Genomic DNA, 22796 nt, shown 5'->3' with positions numbered 1-22796 from the left:
GGAATCCTTCTCCCAGAACAATGATTTTTCCATTTTGCCACATGGCTTTAGAAACCTATACTTGATCTTAAGTGTATTTCTCTAAGTAAGGGTAATCAGTGGTCAGACATGTGGTGAATTATTAGGCCGCTGCTATTACTCTGGAGTGCTGTTATTTGGGGCTTATGAATAGGAAATGTAAAGTTATCTCCAAAGGGATTTTATTCTAATGTTCTTTCAAAGAATGAAAGCTTTTCTTTGAAAGGAGTTAGGATGACAAAAACCTAAGATTATTGGAAACCTGATAGCAGATCTTTCCTTGGCAAGATTAGTGTGAGTTATTACCAGTAAGTGGTAAACAGGGTTAATTCATTTTCCTTTTGTAAGTTGAACTTCAGAGAAACAGTTGCCAAAGGCGTCATGGCAGATCATTCAGTCACAATGCATTGCATTGAAGAAATATGGTACCTTTTTAGCCTTTCCATCTAGTATCCTACAGCTAGTCTCTCTACCTGGACTGAACATTAGATATTTTGAGTGTTAAAATTCTAACATAGCCTCGTGTTGGTGGATAATTTTAAAGCATCTTATTTTTCATAATTTCACTAGACTGTTTTCCAAGAAATTAGTTGGCATTAAAGTGCCACTTCTTCTCATAACGTCAGAATTCTTAATACGCTATACAATTTATACATAGCCATGTCAGACATTTTCTTCCGGGGAGTGATAACCTTAGTGACTGTGTGTGAAACCTATCTTTTCATTTCTAAATACCAATTTCAGTAATTTGATTTAAGAAACCAAAACAATAAGGGTTCAAGAAATAGACTCACAAATAAATGGATTCTACTCTTTCTGGCTTCCTTATGAGTAAAGAACTTTTCTACCATGTAGATTCTATGCGCTTTTCACATAAAGAAATGGTCTCTCTCATGATAGATGTTCTCCCTCAAAGTAACTTCACTGCCCAAATCTCAAAGGTAGCATTTCACTTCCTAATGATTATGATTTTTTTTTTCCTATTCACTAATGGGATAATGAAGTCTTTATTTTTTAAGATATCATTTATGGGGGTATATATAATAAATCTTATAGGACATTGACTTTGCTTAATCGAAGAACATTTCATAATATGTCATAGAAAATGCAATAAAGAATTTAGGGATCATAAAATCACATCCTAAAGACAGCATTATTTGGTTGGTGTGAGAGTTATAGGTAGAAAAAGAAAACTTGTATAGCTACCCTGAGGTAAGGGCAGGCAGAAGAGTGAATCAAGTGTGAATGGAATTCTTCAAATATATTTAAATCAACTGAATATTTTGTTTAAATGCATGTAATAAAACTTGGTGCAACTCATATTCAAAGGTGTTTCCGTCTTTTATTGACATGATTTGTGTCTTAGGATATTTAAATATAGCAAAGTGGGTATTTTTATTCATTTAAGGAAAGGTATTTGATAGGAAATTATTATTTTTCCTCTTAAAATTGGCTGTAAAGATCATGTGCCTTATTTTGAAGCCAAGATTTTAACCCGGGGGTGCAGGGGTGGTCCTTTTATGTTTCTGACCCCAGGGAATATGGTGCTGTAAGTATTAGTTAAGTTTCTTAGCATTACAAGTAAATGAAAACATAAATAAAAACAAACCAAGAAAAAAACAACACCAGCTAGCTTGTAGATCCAAGCAGTAGATGAACAACCAAGAATCCAGATCCAGGAACATGAACTAGAATCTCTCATGGGTATTCTCTTTAAATTACTGTAGTTAAATTGACTCAGTTTTAAAGATGTTTAGAACCTGACCCCTCAGTTACAAATGTCCAATTTCTAATGATATAGAGAAAATTAGCATGGCCCCTTGTGCAAGGTTGACACATAACTTCCTGGGTGTTCAATATTTTTCGTAGATGACAGGCTTTCTCCTGCTGCCTGCAAGCAGGACTCAGATCATGAAAAGGAAAGGTAAAGAAGGAACCCAAGTAGCTTTGTGGCTTAGTGTCGAACCTTCTTGCCCTTTACCTGTGTGCCTCTGAGCTTCCAAGTGGGGTAAAGCTGTGTAGATGTGTTTTGTTTGATTTATGAAATTGTAATATGAAAACATGGATTCAGGAAAACTGTTGTACCCCCTGAAGATTTTTGTGAGAAAAGTCTCCTTGGTTTTACTTATGAATTGTTTTTTCATGGGACGTTAAAAGTAAAATAGAAATTGGATACTGATGATAGGAATTTGATCATGTAAAAACTACTGACCTTAATTTTTTTAATTATGTTTATTTTGTGGTAGAGATATTTTCTCTCAACTTTGGTCACTTTGCCCAAAGAAAATAAATTATCAACATGGTACTTGATTTCTTTGTATATTTGTGTGTATTTTTCTGTGTCATAGGCATCTCTTCAAAGTAGGTTATTGTTGCATGTGATACGTGCTGTTTCCTGATGTATTAACTTACTTTAGGTAGTAATAGAAATAACTAACATTTTTCCAGGCAATGTCATGTTTAGACAAGCATCAATAATTCTACCCTAATAAAACAACAGCTTATTCTGTATCAGGCACTGTGCTAAGCTGGCATCTGCAAAATAGTACAGCCTATGTAGTTCTGGAGTTACATACATTTGTAGAGACCCATTACCGACTGAAGAAAATGTTGTGTGCCCTCTGATGAAATGTTTGAACTACTCTGACAAGTACCTTAATAGGCTCAAATCAACTATGAGTATTAAAAATATAGATGCATCTTAACTTTACATAAAAATGATAAATTAATGAAGTATTTTAAAAATATACATTTGATTCTGAAATTAGAAAACAGCACACATTTTAACAATTTTAAGAAGTTAACTACTAAAAGACTTATAAAAACTTTTTAATAGAAAATAGTTATGCATCTGTTGCATAGATTTCATCAGTTAAGTAGACAAACACCTTGACATGTGACTTCTACATTCTAACAGAAAAAGCTTTTATTCTGACTGTTAGCTGCTCATTTAAATAATTTACAAAAAAGATTATCTAATATATCTGAATAAACTATTTTTACAGTTATAAACTCCTCTGTTGGGGAAAAAATATTTGAAATGTTCTTATTGTGATTTAGAGCAGGCAAATGACTGAGTTTTACTTTATCCTCTGAACAACATTCTCTGATTCCATACTTGGAGCTGTTTCATCAGGCTTCATCAACCTGTCATTAAGACATTCTCTATAAAGTCAAATATATAGTCTCTTTATGACAGTGAGTTACCAAATACTTAAAACTATTACGTTACTGCATGACCTTTTTATCCCCTGAGTAAATTACTTGTGTTCTTTATCATTCTTCAAAAGAAACACAAGACCTGAGCACAACTCTAAGCTAGGCACGGTTTACCCAGGGGTTCTCAGGCTTCTGATTCTGCATCCTTGTTCTCCACTTCTGGACATTTCTTTCTGTCTGCCTGAAATTACATCAGTGTCCTCTTGTACACTGTTATCAAGGAAGGATAGAAATCTCTTTCCAAGAACAGTAAATGACTGTTTGCAATTTCAAGTACTGCTTTTCTGGCAACGCTTATATTATATCCACTATAAAAGAGATCAAAGCCTTGAGTTTAAACTTGGGTCTTAATGCCTTTGAGAATATAGTATAATAATGCAATCAGGCATTTCTTGAGGAATACAAAAATACATACAATATTCCACAAAATTTTAGAGAAAGACAATATCTGGGAAAGCTATCCAAGGAATATGCATTAAAAACCACACAATAAAATGAAACATGTTAGAGTATAATTCCGGATATCAATGAGGAGACATTTTCTTAGATCTAAAATTTTCCCTTCACCCATGTGCAGAAGGTCAGCCTGGTTTAAAGCATGTTATTTTCTAAATACTATATATATTTAAATCTTAAAACTCCTTTTTATTTACCCATAAACCCTCATTAAATGCAGAACTCCAAGATGGTTACAGCATTCCTAGAAAGTGCCAAAGTAGAATACTGTAAAACAGTTACTTCCTGGCTTTGAGATGCTGTATCCTTTAATTTGTGTTGCATTTATTCTGTTGGCAATGTAAATTCCATTTTTGTATTTTTTCAGCAGAAAAGAGTAAATTTCTCCATTTGTATGTCTAGTTGTATAGCATACATTAGCACTATTTGTGAAGTTCCATGTTGAAAGTGATATTCTATTTTTATTGCCAGCTATTGAACTATAAAATTTTTAAATCAATAGATAAAACTGAAGGCCTAGTGTTTGACTTAGCATTGAATTTTCCCTTATTAGTCACTTTGCATCAAGAATGATTTCAGCATATTTACTAGTATGTCAACAGTAAGATTTTCTTGGTTTTTCTATATATAATTAATAATTCAATCAGTAAAAACTATTCTACAGGGAACTCCTAAAGTTATACATGAATTAAAGATAAAATATGTGATAGTTTACTACTCTTTTTTCCCATCTGACCTATCTATAATTCAGATTGCCTAACTAAACTTAAATATAGATATGAGGGTTAGGGTATTTGCAAAGTACTAAGCTGACAAATACAGAGTGCCGGCTATTATTTGTTTGGAAGTCAGATTTGAGCTATTCATTTTGTAGTCTGACAGTCATCACTACAATTCCTTGAATTCCCAAAGCTTTTCATACAGCTTCCTCAAGGACAGCTATCATGTCTTAGCTACTGCAATGACAGATGGGATATAACATGTCATGTGATGGATAACTCTGGAGCCATAGTACTTAATCCTTCTAATACTAATAGCTGCATTATCATAGAGATTTATGGGAATGTCAGTTTCAAGTTCCCAGTTCCATTCATGGGTTTTTAAAACTTCAGCTGCAAAAAACATGCATCCATCCCATTAATTCTAATTATCATGGTTCATCTTCTCAGCAGTTTTGCACTCCGGAACCTTTCAGTGCAAATTAACGTACCAAAAAAGTGTATTAATTAATATTTGTAGCTTTTAATTTCTGCAAGAGTGTTGTCTGGAAGCAGCTGGCAGTACAGGGCCTCTGCTATTGAATCTTTGCCAAACAAGTGCAGATGTAATTTTGTTATCTCTTGCTTAGTCATTTACGCAAATTAATTTGAACAATTAGCCTTTTACTGGTCCTTCATGAATCATGCAAAAGGGATCTGCCAAAAATTGCTAGTTGACAGAAAAGAATTGGTTAATGCTGTGCATTTTGGGGAAGGTAATACAGAGTGAAGCTCAGTGTTATTTTAGACTGTAGACAATTGCCTAAATATTCTATTGTAAGATTTACTTAGCACTCTAAAACTTGAGAATTCCCCTCCGTGAAGAGTAAATCTGCATACTGGTGAAGGTTCAGTTCATAGGGGGATTCAACTTTTTTGTGAAATATCCAGCTTGAATATGTCTTAATCAAGTACATATGTAAAATATGACAGGAGTTTTCATTATGAAATAGAAAAAATAGAACTAAATTATCATGTTTTTCAGGTCACAGGTCCTCATTCCTAATTACTTAATATTTGTGTTCATGTTTGTGTAATTATTGGTTATATAATATAGATATAAAATACATTTGTAGCCTCTTTTGGTAGCTTCTGATAATCTTCTAACTTTCTAAGAAGTTAGAGATGGAGAATAGTTTTAAATAGTTAAATAGCTAGTTATTACATTTTAAAGGAAGATCTGGGTAAAAGAGACTTTAAGTGTAGGATACATAATTAAATCACCTGAGAAATGACAGAGATCTATTTTTTGGTGTTCAGGTAAAGTTACCAGTATCTTAAAGGAATAAAAATAAAAATAATAATTGTAAAATTTGCAATTTTTTTTCCTTGGAAGTGGCCCAAACTATCTGTGATTTTATGTTTTCAGTTTAATTCCAATCTATTTTTTGGACATTTTTAATCACTAGAACTAAGGATTTTTCATCTACTATTATATACAGGTGTTTGTACATTGTTATAATGTCAAACAAAAGCTCACAGAAAAATAAGTCTTTCTTTACTTTGTATAGAATTCATTAGAAAAGTCCAAGAAATCTTTCATGGTGTTTCCTTAGTGTTAAGGGATATTGACAATTATGCATTACATGTTTTAAATACATGTATATATGCTCACATGAAAAGTGTATTTATGTTTGTTTAAAATGTGTCATTCTATTTCCTTCTTATTATTTAATTATGGAAGAAAATTATTAATCTCAGACTATAGTTTTGAAAAAGAAAGAAAATTCATTTAGGTGCCTGTTGCAGCCTAAATAGATCTTAAAAGTGAGTCTACTTGCAATAGGACTAATGAATCCTCTACTGCAGAATATTTCTAAAATCCAAGTTACTGGTCACACCTGGGTAATAAATCATTGTAGTCATACAGATTAAAAGCATCATGAATGTCTAAAACTGCAAAATGATTGTTTTTCAGTTGTTCGCTCCATGGTAAAATTAAAAATTTTTTCAACTATGATTTCTATAAACCTAACATTTATGGAAAAATTAAATCAAATATTTGAAGTATTTAAAATTATCATTTATAGAAAATCTTACTTTAACTCTTCGTTGGTCTCAGTCATCTTGAAAGTAAATTGCTTTGGAGGGAATTAATAGTGCCAAATCAAGCTCCATGTAAAGTAAATTCAGTGAATATTTAGGTAATTTACAGTTTTAAAACACAATCAGGGCTTCCCTGGTGGCGCAGTGGTTGAGAGTCCGCCTGCAGATGCAGGGGACACGGGTTTGTGCCTGGTCCAGGAAGATCCCACATGCCACGGAGCGGCTGGGCCCGTGAGCCATGGCCGCTGAGCCTGCGCGTCCGGAGCCTGTGCTCTGCAACGGGAGAGGCCGTAACAGTGAGAGGCCCGCGTACCGCAAAAAGGAAAACAAAAAACAAAAAACCCCCACAATCTATTTTGTTTCCTATTTAAAAAAACATTTTCCCAGTGTTGAAAACCTAAAAACTACTACAAAGAAGTATTGTAAAAATCACCTTCAATATCATTTTTGCAGAATAACTACAGTTATTCATCTTATTCCATCTTTGTTCTACATATTTTTAAAAACATCACCATAAGTAGTAAAATCTTACATAACATGAAAAATGGGCTCACTATTAAAAATCACTATTAATATAATTTTAACAAATTTATGGTTTTAAAATTTAATTGCTCATTTTGATGTTACTACATATTAAGTTGTATCCTTTTAGTTATAAATAATAAAGCAATGGACATCTTTACTCATCAACCCTTCCTGTATTTCAGTTGAATTCTTTAGACCTGATTTTCAGAAGTGGTGTTACTTACTTAAATGGTATGAATACACTGAAATTTGATACACTTTGCTTCATTACTTTCCAGAATGGTTGTACTTTTCCTTAGATATGTGAGAAAACTTAGATTACCACATCTCTAACAATATCAGATATTATCATCAAAACAATAACAAAATACATCTTTAATATTGTAGGTTAAAATTAAAAGTAGCATGTTTTTCTTTGCTTGCCTCTCATTATATTAAAGTTGAACATTTTCGCACATACTCTCTGATGAACAATTTTCTCATCTGTAAAATGGTTATTAATATAAAGTTCAGTGATTATTTTCTGAGATTTATTTGCAATAATTTGGTTAAAAGCCCTTTGTAAAATCTTATACAAATACAAGCTATTATCAGTAACATACTAATGAATAACTTCTCCCTATAAAATCCTGATTTTGTAATTACATTACTGTTTTTCCAACTTAGCATAAAAATAATAAGATCATGTGACTCCAGAATTAGATGTTGCTCATTCCTTTGGCTAAAACCCTTTTCAGAAAATTTATTTTTCTCTTGTATTATTGTATGGATCATTGTCAGTATAAATAATCAAAATTTAATTTATATTATAACAAAATATAATATATAATTATCAAATTTTCTAACTCAAGCTATGCAGGTTCAGCCAATTTTTAATTTCATCTTATTTTCACTCGCAAATAGTACTGCTATGTAGTTACTTACTGTATAGAGTTATCCTATACTTTATGTAAGACATATAGTAAAATTCCTTGGCTTTAATTTTATTAAAAAATAATTCTCCCATGTAGAAAATCAAAAATTGAATGGAAAAAAATAAATCAACAAAATTTTTATAGTTTTTTTTTTTTTTTACTGAATTTACCAAGGTAACTTGGTGGTCATCTGCACCATTAACTAAGCCACATGTATGCAGAGTCTACATTATTGTCACAAACATCAACTATTACAATAGCTATCCAGATCTTATTTTTGTAAAGAATTATGTGGTTTAGTGTAATGGTCATTATGATACTATACAAACATTGAAGGGAAAAAGGACAACATACTTCCATTTTTCCTTGGCTATGTAGGTGTGTTCTTAACTGCAAAATGAGATGAATTAATGTCATTTATCTGGCTACAAAGCAGTGTGTATTTGATGTTGAGAATGCAGAATTAAGGAAATAATTATGATTCATAATCATCAAACGATAAGGACTGGTCATATGTAAATGATTATACTTACAGGTTTTTTGTTTGTGTTTTCGGTACTTGCCTATATTTTAACAAAATAAACCAGCTTTTTTCCCACTTAATATAATAAAAATATTTCTCATATTATTAAGAAACAGTTTTTTAAACATATTTTTATATTATTCAGTTTTATGGGGGGATGATCCATAATTTATATAATCAATTTTCTATTTAAATATTTATGTTGCTCTAAATATTTGGTGTTTTGAACAACACTGAAACAGAAATATTTGCATATATCCATCATTATTTTCTTGAAATAAATTCCTTAGTTGAGTTTTCTATTGTAAAGCATATTTCAGCATGTTTCTTAATGAGTGTAGGTTTTAAAATACTAATAACTCATTGTTAGCAGTGAACAACAAGGGATTCAGACTTGTAATCATTCTTAGAAATGATTAATAGTTTAAAACAGTTTACAGTGTTTTGGTTTGTTTTTGGCAAATCTACAACTAATGTCTTAGTAATGTGTGTCTAAATCAAGTTTGCTGTTTATTTCATTGCTGAATAACTGACTAATCAGAAAAAAAAAAAAATTCCCCTCATCCATACATACTGAGAGCGATGAAGCTAGTCTCTCTGTAATTAAAAGTATCAGTGGTAAACTTGGCTGGAGCTTGATTAATAGTATATTAAAATCATAGTCTTCTTGGTGAGTGCTAGATAAGGAGTTCTGGGCAAATTACTTGGTTACTGGGAAGCCTTTAAATTTTAATCATGGAAGTACTTCAGTGTCATTAGAAACTGAAAGGACAATGGGGTCTGCTGGCAAGTTCTCTGAAACGTTGAGCTTTTCAGGCTTTCTTTCTGCCGGCTATTGAAAGCCAAGCATGGGCTGCAATCGAAAATCCTTTGCTCCCCAAGATTTTGATTGCTATTATTGTAATTTAATATTACACAGTATCTTAGAATAAAATAGTCCATTGAAACGAGAAGAGACAATGCAGGAGGTAGGGGTGGGGCTGGAGACAACTGAAACTGAACTCAAAATTAGACTTGAATATAGTTTTAAGCTTATAAATCTTTCCTCAACCCATTGCAGTTGCAGTGAGAAAATCAGGATGTTAAAAGATGTTTAACTTAAAATAAGCAACAGGCATACAAGACAGAAAACGTTCCATTCTTGAACCTATCAAACCATATTATTTAACTTGTTGCAAGGTGAGAAATGTAATAGGAAGCAGAGAAAGTTATCCTACCCTCAGCATGTTTTGACATTTCATATATAGTATTTATATAAAACAGATATATATTTTTATTTGACTATATTTTTATTTGAAGAAGGATACATAATGTAGCTAGCTAATAAAATTTTGTATTAAAGTTATACCATAAGATTATTTCATGTCCCAAAGGCAAATTAATATTTTTTTCCTGTGTATATGAGTTCTAGTCAATTTGAGCCCCAGTTGCATCAGAGTTTTGAACAAGATAAACAAGGGAAAGAACCATAAACAGTAAAGTTAGGAATCTTAGAGATTGCCAGTTAGCAAAAAGAAGAATAGAGTGAAAACATTACCTGATCAGTATGGTGCAACTAAAATAAGCTTCTTAGAAAATTTTCAGCATAGTTTACAAATTTGGGGGATTCGTTTATTACATTTGACTCATTTTTAAGGAGTCAAAAAATTATTTAAGAAATAATTTAAGAAATAATTTTAAATGATTTATCCACCTATTTTCTAGAAAATGTCACAGAGAACTTGCAAGAATTGGAAACAATTCTCTGAATAATTCTAAGAAACCAGTGCAGTTACTCTGTGCATTGGTGGAATGCATATGTGTTGTGTTCTGCACTGAGACTTGCTTCCCATTTCTCTATCTTCTTTAATACATGTCAAAACTTTTCTCTTTTATGGAAAAAAGAATACAATCCAAGGTTGATTATTTATAATCCAGCTATGATCAAAACATGATCTACTGGGCTTCCCTGGTGGCGCAGTGGTTGAGAGTCCGCCTGCCGATGCAGGGGACACGCGTTCGTGCCCCGGTCCAGGAAGATCCCACATGCCGCGGAGCGGCTGGGCCCGTGAGCCATGGCCACTGAGCCTGCGTGTCCGGAGCCTGTGCTCCGCAATGGGAGAGGCCGCAACACTGAGAGGCCTGCGTACCACAAAAAACAAAAAACAAAAACATGATCTACTAAACCATAGCTATCAACTCTTTTAAGCAGTAGAGCCATAAATATATATCATAGAGTAGCTCACAGGAGAACTATCACTGACACACATTTTTTCAGTGCAATGTGGTTAGCGGATTTGCAGTGGCACATACAAGACTGAGTAGTGTTAGGAAACTGGTACAGTATAATCAGTGCTTGACTATCATCAGTTCCCTAACACAATTTTTAATTATTTATTTAATTATTTAATCACAAACTTACAGAAAAGTTGCAAGTATGGTACACATAACTTTTTGGTTGTTTCCTGTGCCAGTTGAGTGTACATTGCTGCCCTGGTGTCTCTTCACCCCTAAGTGTTTTAGTATTTGTTTCTTACATGACCAATACAACCATCAAAATCAGGAACTTAACATTGATATATCATTGCCATTTAATTCTCAGAGGATCCAGGTCAGAGTCAAGACACATAGTTATATTTCCTTAGTCTTCTCCTTCAGTCTAAAACAGTTAATCAACCCTTGACCTTCATGACCTTTTGAAGATTACAGTCTAGTTATTTTGCAGAATGTTTTTCAGTTTGGATTGGCTTTCATGATTATATCTAGATTATATAACACTGAAAGGACTATCAAAGTATCAGTGCTGTGATTTCTCACTACATTCTATTGAGTAGATCACATTTTTTTTGTTCGTTCTATTACTTACGCTATTCATTTTATGGCTTTACCAAAATAGTGTTGTCAGAATTCCTGAAGTACGCATACATCATGCATTTCACCACTGATTTTGAGCAATTTTTCAGAGGGGTCTTAACAAATCTTGCAAGTCCTCCTCACCATTTTTACCTTTGGAATTAAAAAAAAATGTTTTCTGGAGAAAGTACTTCAAAGTATGTAATATGCTCCTTATTTATTTGTTTGTTCCTTTATTCATATCTGTTTGGACTCATGATTTTCTATTTTATTCAACTTTTTTCTTTTTTTTTTTTGTGGTACGCGGGCCTCTCACTGTTGTGGCCTCTGCCATTGCGGAGCACAGACTCCAGACGCGCAGGCCCAGCGGCTATGGCTTACGGGCCCAGCCGCTCCGTGGCATGTGGGATCCTCCCGGACCGGGGCATGAACCCCTATCCCCTGCACTGGCAGGCGGACCCTCAACCACTGTGCCACCAGGGAAGCCCCAACAGCTTCTAATCAACCACTATCACTTACCTTCACTTGTCTAGTGGGAGCTCTTCAAGATAGTTTCTATGTCCCATCATTTTGTGAGTACTTCTTTCTTGTTTGTTATTTTTGGCAGACTAAGATTTCTTGGCTTATCTCACACTTGCCCTGCTCCAGTACTGGAAACAGCCCTTTCTCCAAGGGGCTCTGTTTATTTTTCAATAGTGAGTGATATTTAGAAGCTAAGGCCCAGTTTCTATATAATTCCTTGTTGCTATTGGGGTATCACTGTTCTCAGATCCTTCAGTGGAGGAAGCTAGAGAATGGTTCTGTATGTGTTTCATATATACCATGTTGATATCTATCACTGATCTATATCCAATATATATCTCTTAGATTTACATCTATATTTTCAACATATAACTATATATATATATGGCATATATATGTATGTGTGCACGTATATATGTGTATGTGTGTATTACCACCAATGACTCCAATTCCAGTCTATTACCACAGGGTTTATTCTAGTTTTTTACTTTTCCATATTTGGAAATCAGTTCTACAATGAGAAACCCGCCTCCCATTATCCTCAAATATACTTATTTGATTAAACCACTGTAGGTACACAAACTATTGTCTGCACTGTACTCGTTCCCTGGCATGGACTCCCTGTTGACACAGCTTGGCCTCCAGTATTCAATGATGGGCTTATGTTCTGTAAGTCTACCCTCCTTGATATTTGGCATCTCGGATTAGACTGCCCTTTCAAGGGGATGCCTTCCTTACTCTGCTTAGGCACTCACAACCTGTTCTGGACCACTACCCACATATCCCTTCTCCATCCACTCACCAGTAAGTTGTTCTGCTGCACCTAGAGGTTTTAGGGCTAATTTAGAAGGGAAAGGACTAAGAAAGAAATGGAAAGGAAGAGAGCAGAATAGAAAGAAGAAGAGTAAAAGCACTATATGTTCATCAACTCACCTACTTATTTGTGTGAATTATGATCATTCTGGCAAACTGTTCATTATTTTTTTGCTTACGCTAAGAGCTATTAGGAGAATTTCACTGACTCTCTGTGAGAGTGTACTAAGTGTGTCCATGCCCTTCAGAAATATGGGGTATACTGTTTTAAAAGAAAATCAAATCAAATAGGTAATGGGAAATCACTGGAAGGAAAAGGAGCAAATAAAAGCAAAAGGATATTAGATATGGTCAGCTTAGGGAATAGCCTGTGAAAATGTCCAGAGGTGAGCAAGACATTGTTTGGATGAAGAACAGAAATGCGGTCTGTATATTTTTAATAGTAGCAGAGGAAGATAGTCATCTAAATAATAGCAGCCAATAATTCGAGCCCCACTTCCAGACTTTTGATTGGTTATGATAGTCGTACATAATGATTCCCCAGCTGTCCAGTTTGACAGTCTTCTCAACTCTACATATTCTACGTATCCATTAGCTGAATTTGACAGGATGTTTTGGGCAGAATTTATTGACCCAAGAGATAGAATGGCCAGTTCCCAATTGCCTTGCCAAAGGACTGTCAAAATTGTCCCATGTTAATATATGGCTACATGCAAAAGACAGCTAGAATAGAGAACTAAGGAATCTTTATAATATGAAAAGTTACTATTAACTTGGAGAGAACCCCTCTCAAGTCTTATTTCGACAAATTCGAAATTCCAGTTGTATGGATGGTCCGCATTGATGAGTAAGCATATTTGAGAGAGCAATAGCCATTATCAAACTTGATTTTAAATATCCAATGTAAGTAAGGAAATAGGTTTTACTATTAAGTAATCAATAACCTAGGCAGCTTGATTAAAGATGTAAATGCAGTTTATAACAGTCTTAATCCACAAGCTGACACAGAACACTATTAGATTGTGATAATAAACAGGCATATTGAACAAGTCTTTGAATTGTAAAAGTGCTCCTAGAGAAATGGCTCAGAGAGAAACAATGATCTCAATCCTTAATTCCTATGAATGATGCTTTGCCTGAGCTGGTGATACTGCTGTCATTCTGGTGTAGTATAATTATAATTTTGGTTAGCATGCAGAGATCTTTAAAGGATTGTAAGCTTAAGAATATGAAATCTTCCAACAATGATTTATTCCTGATGCTGGAACCATCAGTCAAACACCATAGAATTTTTGTTTCTCATTGGCTCAGGGAGTATAACCGAACCAATGATTTTATTTTATTTTTTACCTTTCCTCCTTTTTTCTTTTAATTTTTCCTTTCTTTTTAGAGTGGTCCTGTTGGTATAATAGTATTGATATTGTGTAGTTAAGCTTATGTACGATCACCTTTGAGGAAGTTTGAAATTTTGTCTTATGAACATGCCTACCCCTTGCTCCAAGCCACCCATATTTTATTCTTATTAGTGCTGCACTCTGAATCCACACTCTTTCTCTGTTTCTTATTCTGTGATGTCACCCATGACTCATTGGGACCTTAGACAAAAGTGTCAAGGGATCCTGCAGTGTAACCTGATTACTGGTTGTATGTGTGTGGTCTTACACACATGACTGAAGCTGGAGAAGCTATGTGTGTGTGGCCAGTTGGGTGTGATTGCCAAGGACAAAAAATGGATTTCAATATAACACTCACGTTTCGAAATTGAGAAATACTGGGGAAAGTGAGGTAAGAGGGCAAGCAGGATTACGATATAACTGGGGCAGTTGAGTGTATCCTCAGGCTATTACAGTACATCTTAATGGAAATGTTCAGCGGGTCTATCTGTGTAAGACTGAAATTTGAGATAAAAATCAACATTCATTTAAAACTATTTCACACTTAATAATGTGTAGTGCTTAAGAGTTTCTGCGTGTTGGGGGAAAAAACAGCATCTTTTTCTGTATCTGTCTCCTTCTAGATGAAGTCGGAGTTGGATTCCTTTGAAATATTAAGTTTGCTTGTGGTTTTCATTGGGCAATGTGAAAATAACTACTGGTTCTTTTGAAGTTATACTTAAAAATGTGAAAGTTTTCAGACTTAATTGACCATAGATAGTTGCAAACTTATTCCAGTTATTTCAGTTAAGGGATGAAGTATAGACAACATTAAAAACAAAATCAGGAAATGATTCTGATTAGGATGAAAGTTCCATCACAAATTAAGAAATAAAAGTGTAATGCTGGTGCTTCATGTTAGAGCAGCCCACTTAAAAAATCATGAAGTGAAACATAAGAAGCCTAGAAAAATTTGGAGTAGGCTAGATAAATTATTTAGAAGGCTCTGTGCTAATCTGCCATAAGTGTAAGAATCAATTTGGCTGATAGGCAACGAGTGACTTGTGTTTGATATCTGAATTTTTCAATCAGCATTTTCTGAACATGGTTTCTCATTATGATAATGACTAAAGGATTAATTATCACCATGAGAACAGTGATAATAGCACTTTGAACTGTACTTGTCACCATATGACACAGACTATTACTTGTTTTATTTTTTAATATTTTAAGAAAGATGTGCATGTGAAGCATTTGATTCACTTGGTGAAAGTGATACTATTAAGTTATTGGAGTTAAATGATGAGGAGACAACATTTTAAAAACACTACTTTCACACTGGCCACCCTTTTTCCAGTTTTAATTGACCAGTTAAAGCAGATAATAATTAACAGTATCAGTGAGAATGCTTATGTCAAATGGATAGTTCAATTAGAATATATGCTGGTTTCTTCTAAAACTCTCTACTGTAGCAGATAAAATGTTGTAAGGAATAATATTGCTAATTACCTTTCCAAAACAATATCCTTCACTAGCTCAAGTGCAACAGATTAGATGTAAGGCATTTAATGAGAATGGCACAGCATACTGGATTTTAATTTTAGATTATTGGATACATGCATGGTAGGCAATGATATAATTGAGAAATGACTATATTACTAATTGATACTAATGGAGGCAGTGTAGATTTTTTTGGTACCATTGTTTTTTATAGGGACTAGAAACAATGTTAAAGTAATCAAGTTAATTATGTAAATAATTATATTTTCCTTCCTTTCCTTCTAGAGTGCTCCATATTTGCCACATTAAGGAATGCTGCTGAGAGATAAGGATAAAAAGTTCTGAAATACAGGGTACAGTTATTGTAGCTAGCTGCCATTCTTTGATTTATATAATGCCCCCTATGGCAGCATGATTAAGGTAAACACTTGACAGTCATACATGATGTTGCTCCTGTTGCTGCCACTTCTTGCTTAGGTGAACTCTAGAGCAAGCTGTTTTAATCCCTTTGTACTTATGTTTCTTCCTCTGTTTACATAGTTTGTTTTAGTGCAGTAGTTTTCAAACTTTTGTGACCTAGTCCCATAGTAAGAAATACATCTTACCATGCATACCAACATCTTTTCATACATGTAAAACAAAAGAAAAGTTTCACAAAAAATTGACCACTAAATGGACAGATTCCCCCCTGTAGTTAGAAAAACCCTGCTGACAGCACCTTGATATTAGCTCACTGTGGTGGAGGACGGTCTGAAGCAATAAATAAGTCAGAGATTGCAACTCAATAATTCTACATACAATGCATAACAAATAATGCAAATAAATGAGAACTCAATAGGTTTTTAAGAAAAATGTTTTAGTGAAATGTAAGTGTATCTCATACTGAATACAAAATCTTTTAAAATACTAAAGGACCAAGCTGGGAAACAAAGTTACTATTAGTAATTCTGATATGAAAATCTAATAATTGGTAATGTTTGGCATAGGAATTTTTGGTAATTTTTCATATATATGTATACAGTGTCTTAGTAAAATATATATACTTTTATAGTCTACTTTTTCTCAAGTATTATTTTATAATATGATTTTTAGTAGCTGCAAATTATAACAAATCATTATTGGGGAAAACTTCAGTTTGAGTGCTGGGGTTAAAAAGGTGTCACAACATAATAAATTTGATTGCTTAGCTGCCCTACCACAGAATAGCTTCTCCCTGGCTATGCCAGAAATCTATAACTTCCTTTTCCAAAGCATAAATGAGTGAATCCTTAAGATCTAGTATTTGTTTTTCTATGTTAAAGGTAGTAGATGGAAATATCTCAAAGTACATGAAACACTTGAATGTAAAGTAAAAGTTATTCCATATAATATAAAGATTATAAAAGGCTTGAGAAAGAGGGGAGATTCACAAACATAAAGTTGAACCTTTGAGTTACTGAGGGAAAAGGAATATTAAATGATCTCAGATCATAACTCCTTTTCTGCATTGGAACTTTCCACAAACAGTTGTGACTGTAAATGGCCTTGGCTTCAGGATGCATTAATAATACCTCCTATAAGCCAATAGTGAATCCATTATTGTGTATCCTCAATATAATTATTTTAAGTGACATATAATTAACTCATATCTTGTATATACCTAATAGTACTGTTCAATTAACATGAGATGACTATATTAGTAAATCAAAGTTAATGCTTTACTGAAGACACCAAGTTTAGAATGTTACTCTCTAAGTAAGTCTTTCATGATTTATCCATTTATATTTCACTAGTGATTAGTGTATACGTCCTTGAATTGTGACGAGCTTTGCCACTAAAAACAACAACTCAGAGGTCTAATGAGTAAGGAATGGTAAATTTAGTTAATTTGGTGGGTGTAAGTATTCATTTTCAGCCCAGGAAGTTTGCTCTACCGGGTGCAATCCCAGCCAGTGTTGTTGGATGTGCGGGGTAGCTTCCAGACCATGCTGTCCCTCTATTTGATTTTGGGGGCAATTTTGTCCTTTCAAATTAGACATTTAGGTGTTTCCTTCCAAATTCAAGCTTTTACTCCCAGAAATAGTTTTCAAGCTCTGAGGGAATCCACGGGCCATCTGTACTATACTTCATTCTCTAATTCAGTTGTGTTTATGCTGTTTCAAAATTGTTCACTTCTTATCTGCAATAGGTGTAAATTTGTTTATATTTGCAGATACAGCGTTCCAACAAGGTTGTAAATTTGAACGCATGTTATTGCCCCCCTTTTATTTATATTGGGGGGCAATAACATATAGCCACTAAAGGTGTAGATTTTGAAAAAAGACCTCCTGAGTTTGAATCCCAGATTCACTATTTACTGCCTAGGGGATTCAGGCCTAGGCATTTCACCATTGTGTGCCTTATTTTCTGATTTACAAAAAAAATGGGATATAAAATTGTACCTGTCTCATAGGGTGGTTGTGAGAAGTAGATAAATGAATTCATGTAACACACATTCACAGTACCATTTAGTAAATATACCTATCTCTCTATTTGTCCTTAACATCTAACAGCATACAAAAGATAGTCATAACTGAATAAATGTTATTGGATGAGTGAATACATATTATAGCTGAAATAGCTCACAGACGTCTTGTTTACCCAATTACTTTATGTTGAATTTGAAGATAAAAAGAGCTTACTTTATATTCCCTAAAACCCCTAGTGTTTTATGCTACAAATGATATTTAATGAGTGGGATGTGAAGAATGAAATTAGCAATAAATGTTACAAGACAAAGTGCACCCTATCCTAGAATAAAAGTCATTTATAATGATTTAATACATATCAGTTGCAGGAAAAGTGTATCCTGCAACCATCAAAGTCATCTCTTTCGGAAGTGATTTTAAATGTGTACTGAATTGTAAATATTCTTAAATATATATGAATTTATATGAACAATATATATTGAATTTTACACATATTTTTGAAAAGTAAAACAGAAGTATGTGACTCCTGTGGCTTCAGGACTATTCACATAACTGCAGTGCTATTAGAATATCTCTGAGACTCGTTCCCAGAATAATTTATTCTGACAATGGATTAGAATCCAGAATTAAGACCTTTATATTCAGAGTGATTAGCAGTACTTAGTAGTATTAGCAGCTTGACCCTGAATTCTGTGATCTCTTCCATAGACTATGTATAGATATTTGTGTCAAGCAGTGTCTAACCAGTGTACAAAAGATATTAAATTATAGGGAACACATAATAGCGGCCATGGAGGGACTTTGCCAGTGGCACGTGCATTTGGAAGTTGATGAGGGTGGGTGGAAGCTAAGAGGATGCTGAACTTGACTCACATATTTATCACAATGTAGCTAGTTATAACTTGTGTTTGATTTCTTAGGAATTCTTACCCAGAAAATAAAATATATCCCACATTGTCTTTTAAATTTATAGTAAGAGACACATCCCTCAGAGTGTAGTCAAATAACATTGTGAGAAACTGAAGTTCACATTTGTAGTTTGAACCTGTTTTTGGTTTTGTTTTTTGTCTAACTGCTGATCCTCTTCAACTTAGGAGGAAAAGAATTTCATTTATATCACAGAGCTCAGGAATGATTACTTTAGTTAAAATCTGGAATCTATTCTTAAAACTTGGGATAAAATCTTTTCTTAAATGAAAAGTTGTTTTTTTTTTTAATGTAACTGGAAGAGGCAACTAGATTTCCAGATACAAATGTTATGAAAAGATAGGTTCAATAAAATATAACTTAGCATAGGGAGAAAGAATCCAAGAAGGATGAGGTGTGGAAAAGTGACATTATCTTGAATATTTCTATTGCAACCATCATTTTTTTAAAGAGCACTAGAGTACATTTTAAATGATATATGTGAGTTTGAATTGTATTATTTCTGAATATTATAAACATAATGTCACTTGCTTAGATGCTACCTTTGAAAGTGATGTTGTGGTCAAAATATGTAAAACTTAATAAACTCCATATTACCTCACTCCTTAGTTAAATTATTGTGAATTTGACTAATTTGGAGCTAGAAGACAATGGAAGACTATTCATTGAAATACATTTAATTGAACTTCGGATTCAACGGCTATATTTCATTTCCCCGCACTTTCCTCTCTTCATTTTCTTATCTTCCTCATGGCTATATTTTATCATTGTCTTTCTAGCCATAATTTATTCATCCCTTTGCCCCTTTCCATTCCTCCCTTTTTTGCTTTGGCTTTCCCCTTCCTCCTTTCTCCTCTCTTTTCATCAAACCTGAATCTCCATGGTCTAACCTCTGCATCTCATGTTTCATATGTACATGAACGCTAGCGAGGTCTTATAGAAAGAGAGGTGAACAAAAATCAGAAAACTGTATTGCTGGTTGCTCTGTGCATAGCTATTAATTAGGTGTTAGTGTTTGCTGTAACCTGGGTGTTCATCTGGATGACTAGACCCTGATTTATCCAAATATGCTTGGAATTACATGCAGGGTAAGGATATCACAGGAGGGCAATTTCTAGAGCAGAGCATCTCCATCCTCTCTCAGTCCTCCCCACACAGGAGAAAGATACTGTTATCAACTTGGGTTTTCATTGATCTGCAACTTTTATATAACCCAACAAATACACATACATAATACTGCTATAAATGATGTAAAGACAATGTTGGTGGAGTAACTTTATTTGTAAGGTTAGCATTTTTTTAACAGAGAGACAGGATTACTAGCCTTAACTATATTTTCTCTCTCTTGAAAAGCATATTCTACCTGGAAAATATCAAAATAATGAAGTAAAGAATGACTCTTCATACATGTCAATGTAAATGCACTGTAATAAAATATATGGCTATACAATTTTTGTTTGTGCTTTCAAGATATCTAAGTAGAACATTATTTATCAAGGGCCACTTCAATGTAAAAGCAATTATATCTTTCAAAAAGCATCCTTTCTATATGTAAACAGAGTATATTTTATGAGTTTTTGGATCACTCATATTAACAAGACATTCTTTATTGATGAGACCTTTTTTTTTTTAAATTATTACTAGGTTACTTTATATTCTTTTCTTACTAAGTCTTTTTTTTCTTTTAACTGTGTTGGGTCTTTGCTGCTGTGCATGGGCTTTCTCTAGCTGCGGCGAGCGGGGACTGATCTTCGTTCCGATGTGAGGGCTTCTCACTGCGGTGGCTTCTCTTGTTGTGGAGCATGGTCTCTAGCTGCGCGGGCTTCAGTAGTTGTGGTGCACGGGTTTAGTTGCTCCGCGACATGTGGGATCTTCCCGGACCAGGGCTTGAACCCATGTCCCCTGCATTGGCAGGCGGATTCTTAACCACTGCACCACCAGGGAAGCCCCTGAGTCCTTTTAATGATTGGCACTTTTCTGTACATTTTCAAAGCCTTTTCCATCACATATTTTTGCAAGGCTAATTTTAATATACTTGTAAACTTTTAAAGATTGAGCAACTCTGGAATTTGTTTTTTAAAAGTGAGAGAAATATATGGTTACTAGGAAGCACATTAAGGAAAAAAGTATTTCCTTAAACCAAATTTAGTTTGCCTAAGTTACAATCTTATTTCTGTGGTGGCTAATACTTGCTTGGATTTTAAAATTTGCAGTGCTTCTTCTCTTTTAAGGGTCTCTACCTTATAATTCTCTGACTTACTAGTTTCTTCTTTCTACTGCTTCCATTTTTTATGAAAATAATTTGGAAGTTCAAGTGAAGGAATCTAAGTTGTTTGCTATGGGCTCTTTATAAAGAATCTATTAACAAGGTTTTCTAAATCAAGATGGAAGATGTATATTTGAAAGCTACCCCCACCCACTTTTGGCCCAGTAACTTTGCTCAGGATTGGTGGGTCAAGGATGTGGAAATGCAGAGATGTCCTATCTGAAGGCTCTGTTCTCATTTATCATGCTAAGAAAGTGGAAGTTGTCTGGAATTAGTCACCAGGCTACAATCCTTGTTGTCTTACTGCATTCATCTTTATCATTAATAGCAATAATAGAGCAACTCTCAGGGAGGTATTGCAGCCTCATTTTTCTTGGATAAATCCTACTTCCTCTTTGCATTCTAGCCATATTGGCCTTCTTCCATTTCTTCATATCTTTTCCAACCTCAGGGCCTTCGCACTTTCTAGAGCAAGAACCTTGGGGCCTTTGTTCTTTCTAGCTGGGATAATTCCTGCTTGATTTTTATTGCATTGATTGCTGTCCATTCTGTAAATCTCAGCTGAAATGTGAGCTTTCTTTGAAGACCTTTCTTAACTACCCCAGTTTGGTAGGTTTTCCAAATAAACTTTCCCCTAAGAGAATCTATTTCTTCCTAGCACTTAATGCAGTTTCAATGAATGAAGAATAGTCTTTCTCTCATATCTGCTTTTGCATGCCTGAGAGGTCCATTACCTCTCAAGGACTGCATCTGCCTTATTGGGCGCTATGTCCCTGGTGCCCATCTAGCACAATGCCTGGAACCTAGGAGTTGCACAGTAATTATTTGTTCAAAGGAAAAAGGAAGGAGAGACAGATTTATGAAGAATGATAATTTTTCAATTCCTTTAGTCCGCATTTGAAAGAGCTTGTACATAGAAATTATTTTTTAAATGTCCATGAGTTAATATATTTTTATAAAGTCATAATTAGATAGAGTATCTGAAGGAGATACTAGAGTTATAATGTTATGGGGAAAGACGGTAACCTCACAGATACCACATTGGTACACAGCAATGCAGAGGAAAGTGACTCTGTGGAACCAAGGTTTCAGACACATGGAGAATCATACATGCAGTGATGGAGAGGAAATTAAACAAAGCAGGGAATGAGTCAACAGTTAAGAGCCTATTGAAACAGTTCAGGTAAGAGTTGATCAAATTGTGTTTTGTGCTATTAGTTAGTGAATCAGATATACAAAATAGGAAATATTCCTTAGATAATTGAAATGAACACTTTCAAGTAGTTGTTTGTTGAGTATTATGAAAAGTTTACCATGACTAGTGTTTAAGAGATTTATAGAAAACTAAGGTTATTAAACCGAAAGTCAAGGATTCTGCAGCCTTCAGGTTTTACTGTGTTTGTAATATAAAATGAAAATATCCTTCCATCATTTCATTTCATCAAAGAAACAAAGATGTGCAGAAGAATTGTCTTAGCACAAACATATTTCTTTATCTTCCTTCCCTCTTCCAGGATAGTAAATACTGTGCTGCCTACAAACCTTTCCCTATGATGATTACACATCATTTAGCTTGTGTTTAAGCAGGACTTTAAGGGCCAGTCTGCTCATGAGGTGGAAAAGGCCAAGTTACAATTATAGTGAAACCTATCACTTT

The 22796-nt window shown here is 34.1% G+C and overlaps 1 non-coding gene across 1 annotated transcript; it reads left to right on the top strand.

The window, feature by feature from the left end:
• Nucleotides 1-1778: 1778 nt before the first annotated feature.
• On the top strand, nucleotides 1779-1882 carry LOC131751677 (U6 spliceosomal RNA). Its single transcript, XR_009334248.1, has one exon. It is a non-coding gene; the product is annotated as a U6 spliceosomal RNA (small nuclear RNA).
• The last annotated feature ends 20914 nt before the right edge of the window (nucleotides 1883-22796 follow it).

The sequence above is a fragment of the Kogia breviceps genome, chromosome 2 (genome assembly GCF_026419965.1).
Source record: "Kogia breviceps isolate mKogBre1 chromosome 2, mKogBre1 haplotype 1, whole genome shotgun sequence".
In the NCBI taxonomy this organism is placed as follows: Eukaryota; Metazoa; Chordata; class Mammalia; order Artiodactyla; family Physeteridae; genus Kogia; species Kogia breviceps.
This window is presented reverse-complemented; position numbering and strand designations above follow the sequence as displayed.